Below are 10,945 nucleotides of genomic sequence, written 5' to 3' on the forward strand. Positions count from 1 at the left end.
TTTCAAAATCTGCCAGGATTTTTTTACCGCATTTCAACACCAAATACAGTTTACCATATCAAGTGCTTACTAAATCACCACTCTTAGTTCCAGTAGGTATAAAATTACAAAAAAAAATCTTAAAAATACAAAATGAAAGATATCCCAGTAAAACTGTCAGTTTCGCAAAGTTGCCCCAAAAATTCAAAATTCGGATTTCAACTTAATTTCAATATATCTTATTAACAAGAAACCTAGGGACCGGTTTACTAAATATCAAAACAATCAGACTGGTAAATTTTGAGAAGCAAATTTTTTGACCAAAAATGAGAAAATTGCCCCCAAAATACAAAATTGCAGATTTCATCCTATTTTACATATATCTAATTAATATAAACCCTAGGAACCTGTACACTAGATATCAAAGCTACCAGATCATAAGATTTGGGAGAAAATTTTTTCACCAAAAAACGGCAAAAATTGCCACCAAAAAAAAAAAAAATTGCCAGTTTCAACATACCTTCAATACATTATATTGAGATTAATCTTAGATACCTGTATACCAAATACATGTATCAAAGCTATCAAATCAGCAGTTTTGGATTAAGAAAAAAATTATCAAAAATTGGAAAATTGCCCCAAAATTACAAATATGACAATATCAATACAATTTGTAAAGCATGACGGAGGTCATTCTGAGGAACATGAATATTAAGTTTCATAGCAATCAGACGAGCGATTTCAGAGAACAAGATTTTTTGACTAAAAACGGAAAAATACCCTTAAAATACAAACATGCAAATTTCATCCCAATTTTTGCACACATAAAGTAGAATATCTGAGGAAATCTGCATACCAAGTTTCAACCAAATCTGACCTATGTACTGAGTTTTAGCCATTTGCAGAATTTTTCCTTTTTTCCCCTCATTTGCATATTTTTGGCACTGACATGTTCATTTGAACAAATTCACATCTCCACCCCTAGGTGCACCTGTACACCAAATACTAAGACAGTAGGTGCTACGGTTTAGGAGTTTTTGATGTGGACGGACTAACAGACATACATACATACTTACATACATACACACAGACGCCATTTGCCACCTCATAGGAATACCTCCCATTTGCATATATACATATGCATATATGGGAGCGTAAAAAAACTGTACAGAGTTAGTAAAATATGGAAACATGGACAAAGGATGTCGATGTTGTCCTCATTTTCTGATCAACAAAATCAAGAATTTCTGTCATTATTTTGCAGATATATGATGCATTGTGGAGTTAAACTTGAAATCTACAGGAGTATCAAAATTATCTGCCTTATCAGGAAGCTTCAGATCTTGTTCAAACCGAACAGCCTACCAAATGCCCCATAAGATGTTTATGTTGATGCTTTGAAACATAGACTCCAGGGTCTGTATTTGAAATTATGATTTTGTTTTATTTGTAATTACAAAAGAACACACTATCTGAATGTATGAGAGGCATGTGATTAAATAAGGTATCATTTACAAAAGAGTAATATTTTTGTGACAGAGACTCTTGTTGCTAAAAGGTTACTCAATGTGGATTCAACACATTGCTACTACACTACACACCACACACAGGTAAAATTGTTTAAAGTCTGCTAGTATTATGATGTGAATAAAGCATTCAATTCTCAATTCAAAATATTCACCTTTCTTAGTTCTGTATGGCCTGAAGTAGTTTGTGAAAGTGATGTTTGTTAATCTCCATACTGAAACATGCCACTGTTTTTCTGAAGATAGAATTTGACTGAAAGTTTTGTAGATAGTTATGATACAAACACAAATGATAAGACTATGTGACCAGCAAACACATTAGCAAATACTATTCCAGAAGAAATAACAAAAAAAGTTTTCACCTTTATTACATTTTACTAAGATATTTGGCTCATTCATAAAAGTATTCAAAGACTGCATTTCAGGATTCAGAAAAATTGAAATAGATGAAAAGAGAAAATTGAATGTGAAAATAACTTTTTGCTGCTTTTTTGGCAGGTATCGCAAGCTGGTAGATAAATACAATATCTCTCTTCGACAAATGATCACGGGGACATTGGGCCTTAGTTAGTGACCACTACCTATCTGACTTATAGATTGATATATGGCGGGTGCCACATGTGGGGCAGGATGCGCTTACTATTTTCGAAACACCTGACATCACTTCTTGGTCTTCTGGCCAGATGTCCATATATCTTTCTTTCATGAATATGACTTTGTTTCTGCACTGTCTATTTACTGTCTGTTCTGTGTGTTTTGTGTCTATGTTTACAGCTATTGTCTTACAAATTTTGACCTAGTGTTATTGGATTATGGATTGGTATGATTGCGATTACTTTGAATGGCTATTTGAGGGAGGAAGGACATCTAATTATGAAATAAAGTGTGAAATGAATCTGAAAATTGACCTGTCAGTTTTCTGTGGAGAGAGAGAGAGAGAGAGAGAGAGAGAGAGAGAGAGAGAGAGAGAGAGAGAGAGAGAGAGAGAGAGAGAGACAGAGACAGAGACAGAGAGAGAGACAGAGAGAGAGAGAGAGAGAGAGATAGTTCAAACAATTCTTGTATGCAAGCATGTCAGATAATGTGCTTGCATAGTTGTTGTTTTCTAAGAAAACTCAGCCCTGTCAAAAATCTGCTACAATGTCTATATATTACAAAAGATCATTTCATTTTTAGATGCCCTGGTATGTGACCATGATCAGGAAGCTGAAACACATGCTTCTGCCAAAGTTGGGAAAAAACTCGTAAAAATTTGTCACAGCTGCGGTGATTGGGAAATTTGGTAGGCAAATTGACTCCTTGGAAGCGACCTTGCTGGAGTCAAGGTCATTACAGATCCACCTGTGACTGATAAACCTAGTTTAGATAAGGATCCAAAGCCCATTGAGCAAGAAATCCCTGAATATATCCTGCATGTGCTGTTACTTGAGCCATGTCAAAGAAAACTTTTGAGAATCAAAATATTCTCAAAAATGATGTCACAGATCACAAGCGTTTCGTACGTACGTGATGAGATAACTTAGTTGGAGAAATGACATCTGACAATCAAACGCAAACATCTCGCAAGAGGGCCCTAGCTATGCGAGAAATAACAAGAATTTCTTACATGGCTATTTTCAGTCTTCAGAAGCGCGGCTAAGTTGTGGTAGTTGGAGTGAACTGCATAAAATTCCAAAGTCCCTGATAAGTATCACTGAAATCACTTGATTTCACATATTTTGAAATGCCTTGTTTACAATTGATTAGCATTTGATCGTTAGAGAGTCAAAAAATATCGATCGGAATGCATGGGTATGCATCGTGCATTGCGCCATTGTTCGATTATTGTTGTCAAGGGCCACGGGAGTATGACGTGAAATTTGCAGCTAAATTTACCATAGTAGATCAATTTTTATTGTACTCAAACAAATTTTCTTACGTTCCTTATTATCGGAAGAGCGTTTTTAGTGTAGTCTCAATGTAGGGGTGATTTTTTTGTGCCTTGGGCTTTTTTTATCTCTCGATCGTGCTTTACGTGTAAACCTATGGAGAGCCGTATGTGGCATGGCAATAGTGCTGTGAACGCGTGGAACGCGTCGTATGCGCCGTATATATGTTATTACAACGATATAACTTCAAAATTTTCTGTACGCTCAAAATCAAATAAATCTTATCGAAATCGTAATTTCTCAGGTTTTTGTCGATTTTTTATTGTGTTGAGTGTGGTCGAATCGATCGGAATTTCTTACATTGCTTCAGTCGTATGACGCCTCCCCGTGCAATCCTGGCCGATCATGAAAACTGGGTCAGATCACAACTGCTCTTCAACGTTGTTCAAAATAACGTGTATCAACTTATAGTATATGACCAAGGGTAACTGATGTAACAGTGGTACGATGTACAATTGTTTACAATAGCTGTCCGAGTCAGAATCAGGTTGTGGAGTGACCGTGGTTGTCACAAGTCTAAGACATCGCGGCCATGAATATAATTTACATGTCTGCCTAAAAATCAGTGGCAATCAGTGGCATGTTTATTCAAGCAAAACAAGGTTAATTGGTAGTTTACTATGGTAGATCAGTCCTTACTTGCCAAATGCGTTGAAGAAAGTGGCAAAGTTGAAACACGGTCAATGTTAATTCAAAAATTTAAATATAACCTTCCATATTTTGGTGACTGGCTATGCCCTTTTCAAGGTCATTGTCATAATATAAGCCTTGCTGTTTCAGTAGTTTACCAAACAGAGGGATTGGAATTCGAAGTTATGTCACCTATTATATTCAAGCTAAAGTTTTATTCTCATATATATTTTTGTATCTTGTGTCACAGGTGGTATTCTAAAATAATTACCCTAATAATTGTCTGCTGACTATTGGTCCAGTTGTGTGAACTTATGACCAACATGTAATTTTTTTTTCACAACTGTTTATTATTTCTGATAAATTATTCCCTGTTTCACACTGCACAGAGAGGTTTTTCCAAATCTACTTTGCAATGAATTCAAAAATGTTTTGGAGAAGGATGGGAATGTGTCCATGCCAACATGTACAGTGTTTTTGAGCATGTCATTTTATTTTTTGACAACACAGAGGCTGATATATACTTAGTAAAGGATTTTTAGACTCACACAATCACATTTTTGGATAAATTACATATTTGGATAAACACAAATAATAACACGCCATACTGTTGTAATAAATACTTAGTGGGTAGCCAACTGAATGTTCTACAACAGGGCAAACTGATTACTGTATAATTTCACTTTTATTAAAGTGTAGCATCAGGGTTATAATTTTAACATAGTGTAGCCACTGTCTTTTCTTTTTATGTTCACTTTTCTGATGGCATACTTCAACCATGGTGTGATGCATATAATTAAGAGACATGTTTATGACACAAACTGCGATTAAATTAATCACATACCATTTCATTTTTTTCAAGTGATATTTCAGAGTTTCATTCCAGAAATGCAAAATTAATACCTAATACTGCAGACACAACAAAGATGTGGTATTGAAAATAACACTTCAAACATAAGATATCATATCAGTTTATTTCTCAAATGCAAAATATTTTTCCCATAGGTGGGCAATGATACTGTATCATACACACCTAGTTTTTCATAATGATATATCCAACATTCCTCAAAGGTGTTGGTTAATGTTTTTCTCTTTTGAGGAATTTCTTTATAATGCAGACACAACACAAATATGCAGTATTGTAATGATCTTTGCTGTGATGAAATATCATTTAACTATTTCATTATGGGGTGAAGACTGATATAATATCATATAAATGTATTTTATGAGGAAAATAGTGTGTATAGACATAATGGCTAATATTTACCTCAACGCAAAAAATCCTAACTGCACATTCCATTTCTTTGCATGTAGAAATGCAAAAAACCAGCAATTTAATATTTTAGTTATGTTCACATCTTAGCTGAAGACTGAAATTAAGAATTGTTTAAAAAAAACTTTTCAAAAAATGGTGTCAAAATGCTAGATTTCACAACAACAGAACAAAACCTCCAAACTGTTCCTTCATCTTTCAACAGCATTTGTGGGAAAATGCTGATTCAGCACTTTTCCTTTTTTGATAAACACATCATTGTGTACCTTCTATGTTTGATATTTAGGATACACGTTTTTCCAAACAAACGATAAGTCATTTTTGAAGCAATATTTCAGAACCTAACACTGGAAGGAAATAGCAATGCTTCAGTCTCAATTTATACCCAACGTTTCAGGACCCAAATATATCATAACGCAGTGTGAAGTACCTACTTTAGTAGAAGACAGTGTATTCTGTGCAATTCAATTCAGAAAGTGACAGAGGAACAGTGTTTCTCCTCATCTTATTTCTTGTCTTGCTAACTTCAACAAAGTATGCATTTATACAAAAAATGGAAATATTTGCTCTGAATTTGCACTCAATGTCACTACTTAAAATATGCTAAAAATACTGTTTAACATATTTTTTTCAGATTTCCCTTGTGATATATATCATAAATTGCATTGCAATGATAATTTCAACTTTTATTTTATTCATAAGCCAAGATATATTGTTAATTTATTTAGGACTGTTATTTTAACAAGTACCATAAAACAATAACTACTGTAACCTCCAGGGCTCTTCTATCTGTTACATGTGACGTTTGACCGCTAGAGGGCGCTGTTCGACAAGTGAAATTTTAATTGTTTGGTATTCTTTCCTCCAATTAAGTTACTACAGTTGAAATGCCTGTGAGATGTTGACTTAAATGACACCTTTCTTAGTCACGTGTTTGATGCGGATCATTCTCTTATCCCTAGTGAATTTTAAACTTCCAGTGAAAACTCTGCTGACCAAAATCCGACATTTTTCAGATCAAATCTCATTGCAGAACAACACAAAGACCCAAATATTTTGTGTTTGTTTGACAGGGTTGATGACACATAGCTGAAACTTCAGATAGTCCTGTTTGTTATTATACAAAATCTGGTATTCTCATGCGTAAATGGAGACCTCCAGATGTCTTGGTTGATGACGCTTGGGCTATAAAACTTCAAATTGTAGTTCCAAAGTCATATTGTGCTGAAATATTACGCCTGGCCCATGAAAACCCTGGGCTGGTCATTTGGGAGTCAGGGAGACATCATAAATTTCTTAGTCATTTTTATGGCCTAATCTCAGGCAGGATGTAGCACATTTCTGTAAAACTTGTCACATGTGTCAAATGGAAGGGAAACATATCAGACCATTCCAAAGTTCCCTTAAGAGCCAATTCCTGCTTTTCAAGAACCATTTAGTAGGATACTCATATACTGTGTTAATTGGGCCCCTACAAAAAACAAGATCAGAAAATGAGTAAATGTTGACATATGTGTACATCTACTCGGTTCCCAGAAATCATATACCATTGGGAAACATAAAGGCAAAGACTACAGTGAGAGCTTTAGTCAATTTTTCACTTCATTCGGCCTTCCTTAATGTCTAGTCCGAACAAGGCTCCAACTTTATGTCTGGAATTTTCAACAAGTCATAGATCAGCTACGCATTGAACAGTATGGGTCCCCCGCCTATCACCCTGAAGGTCAGGGTGCTTACGAGCGATTTCATCACACTTTTACAAATATGATAACGACCTACTGTTTTGACACAGAGAGGCAGTTTGATGAAGGAATTCATTTTCTGCTCTTTGCTGTTAGAGAATCAATTCAAGGGTCTCTTATTTTCAGCCTATTTAAGCTTATATTTGGACATACAGCCCGTGGCCCACTCAAGCTTTTCAAAGAGAAATTTTAATTAGATGATAACGATTGACTGAATATTTTACAACACGTGTCAGATTTTCGTACAAAGCTCAAACCTCGAGTCATTTCAGCAGTCCATGAAAGTAAAATATGATAAAAACGCCACAAAACGGAAGTTTGAACCTGGTCAAAGCTTCTTATTCTTCTTCCGGTTCCTGCAGGCACACCACTCCATGCTCATTGCTTTGGTGCCTATCTAATTGGTAAGAAAAGTGCAAACCACTCCATGCTCATAGCTTTGGTGCCCAGCTAATTGGTAAGAAAAGTGATTTAAATTACATCATAATAACTCCTGAAAGGCGAAAACAAAAACAGTTATGCCACATAAATATGCTTAAGCCATTTGAGATAGGAATAATCCTACAGCAATGCAACCTGTTAGTACAGTCAGTTCACACCATTATCAAGGTATCGATAGTGAAACTGACTTGAGTGAAAATGCTCTATATTCAAAGCTGGCTCAGTCAAACTCAATATTGCAGAAATCCTGGAGAATCCTGAGTCACAGTTGGCACACCTCCAGCCTTCACAACAGCATAAGGTGGAAGAACTGATCCGCGAATTCCAAAACGTTCATACAAAGAAAAACATAATCTATAACGACGTTGATGCCGGCGACAGTAAGCCTGTGAAACAACAACCATACAGCCTGATTCCAATGAAAGAGAAATATCTGGTGTACTTTCTCGGTATGGCTGTATAATAATCGCAATCATACCAATCCATAATCCAATGACAGTAGGTCAGAATTCGCAAGACAATAGTTGTAAACATAGACACAAAACAGCACAGAACAGACAGTAAATAGACGACCAGAAGACCAAGAAGTGATGTCAGGTTTTTCGAAAATAGTAAGCGCATCCTGCCCCACATGTGGCACCCGCCATATATCAATCTATAAGTCAGATAGGTAGTGGTCACTAACTAAGGCCCAATGTCACCGATGCCATCAGTGATCATTTGTCGAAGAGAGATATTGTATTTATCCACCAGCTTGCGATACCTGCCAAAAAGCGTTTGAATGTAGAGACAAGTCTTGCTCTGGTGTTACCTTGATTTAACAGTTTGTAAGAGAGATGGCCATGTCTCTCTACAAAATCACCATATGAACTGTATGCTCTAGCATATCGAATAAGCTGGGAAATGTATACCCCATAAGCTGGTGAGAGTGGAATATTACTAATGAGGTGTGGAAAATTGATGATACTAAAGTTGAAATCATCTCTTTTGTCATGTAGACTAGTAGAAAGGTAACCATTAGAGTCAAATTCAAGTAAAATGTCCAGATATGAAGCAGAAAAGGCCATTTCTGTAGTTTCTTTAATCTCCAATTCGGAGGATAAATCATAGCGAGATATTTACTAAATTCAGAGTTATTCATTGAAATAACATCGTCTATGTATCTGTATGTTAGATTGAATGTTCGAGCTACAGAGACCTTATTCTGTTTAATAAGTTCTGGATAAATTCTGCCTCATATGAGAACAGAAATAAGTCTGCAATCAAGGGAGCACAGTTAGTGCCCATAGGAATTCCTATACACTGTTGGAAAATGTGACCTTCAAAGTCTACAAATATGTTGTCGATGAGGGAATCAAGCATACTGATAATGTCTTTCTCGGTATAAAACACTTTAGCGTTAGTAACATGTTAAACAAAATATGTAGAATTATATCCTAATACTACATATTTGTAACGGGTGAACCGTTTTTGTAGAAAAATGCTTGGTTGATGATGTTTTTCAAGCGTTTTCAATCTTTGATAACTCTGTTGTTGACATTTGAAGATCCTGCGATAAACCTAGCTTTGAAAGGTGTTTTGTGGAGCTTTGATATCCAGTATAAGCTAGACAACTTATTATGGTCATCCTTTGTTGTAATATTAAAATTATCCATGAATGACTTACGGTTTGCCAAAATTTCAGATTTGCTGAACATTGACTGTCTGTAAGTGGAGTTGGTGGAGGTCTTAGTTACACCAAGATCGTCTACAAGACATTCAAAATAATACTTCTTACAGACAAATACAATGTTATTGGCAGCTTTATCAGCATGAACGACAACATATTAGTCATGGATATCATTCAAACACTTAACAGCATCAGGATCTTTAAATACAGAATAGGGTCTTCTGCAAACATGTGATCTTAGTCGACCAATACGGCCACGAACTATTTTCCTCACAGATTTGACCCATTCTGACAGTGTGTCCAACTCTACATCGTCCTTTTAGCCCATTTTCTGGCATATTCTTCAACAGAGTCCATAATGATCTTAAAATTATGGTTCCAGTTGATCCTGCGAGGTTCTCTGAACTTGGGTCCACAAGATAATATCTTACGAAGGTGATGATGTTCAACCAAGTTCAGATCACCAGTGATGACATGGCCAACTGGAGTATATTTGAAGGGAGATGTAGAGCAGTCACAGAATGCTGGTGTTTGAAGGAATTCATCAATTTTAAGTGCTGCAATGCCTTATTGCAATCGAATTATTTTATTTGAGATTGTCTTGGTGTATTGATATGACAGAATACGTACAGACTGGTTCTTAAAGTATACAGGTATAGTTGATGTAACCTTTTTGTTGTGAAGTATATTGCTGATATTAATGGCATCAATTCCTTTGTTATTAAATGGAAGATGTATGAAATGACGATGATCATTGGTCATAGGTTCAGCACGAACAGGCTGTATAGTCTGTATAGTGCAATATCAGCAATAATACTGACCAGTCTGTGCGGTTGTTTGTTCGGATCTGTCAAAGACAATCCCAATGCGTAGGCATGCAACCTTGTCAAGTCCTTGATGGAAAGAGCAAATAATGAAGTAAGAATGTGATGGAGACCTAAAGGCTTCTGTAATAAAAGAAGCAGTTCATGAAATTTGTCATGGCAGTTGGAGGTATATGTATCCCATTTAGGCCGATGGTAACGCCTATGTCCATGACTACGTCTTCTACGGGAAGAAGACTCAAATAGGCCCATCACATTCACTTCTGAACAACCAGGACTTGAGAGATTGCCTATATCTTTGATGTTGTCATTACAACCATAAGGCATTGCGTACCTAACTGTCTAATCCAGTTGGTATTCTCTCTGTCTACGGAATGGTGAACTAAGTGTGGGGCTGTTAGTTGGATGGTATATTTTTCAAGAATACTGACACGCATAGACATAGTGGAGTGATCGTGCTGGTTAAAATGCTTATAAAGTTGCACATCCAAAGATCGATTCACTCCAATGCGATGTCCGTTCATTCTAGATTGTAAGCTGTTTCCTGTTTCACCAACATAAATGAGCCCACACAATGAACAATCAATTCATAGATTACGTTTTTGGTAGTGCAATTCAGAGGTTCCAGACATTGGTAGAATAGAATAGGTCTTCCCTGTCAAACTACTACTGAACTGTTCTGTAGTGATGAGCATACTACAAGTTTTGCAGTTTTTAATACCACACTTTGTATAGAACCTGTATAATCACAAGCTGGAGATGACTTTAAACAGTCCGTCAGTAGCAATCTGCATGGTTTAATTGTCTGGTAGCTTTCTCAATTTCTGTGATAAAAATTGCCCTCTGATTGCACGTATGATGTCTTAGTAACATCCCGAAGGATAATCCGAGGGACACACGGTTTTGAGCTACTGCGTCCCGTGTAGCTGTCGG

This window comes from Ptychodera flava, chromosome 1 (assembly GCF_041260155.1).
Source record: "Ptychodera flava strain L36383 chromosome 1, AS_Pfla_20210202, whole genome shotgun sequence".
Taxonomy (NCBI): domain Eukaryota; kingdom Metazoa; phylum Hemichordata; class Enteropneusta; family Ptychoderidae; genus Ptychodera; species Ptychodera flava.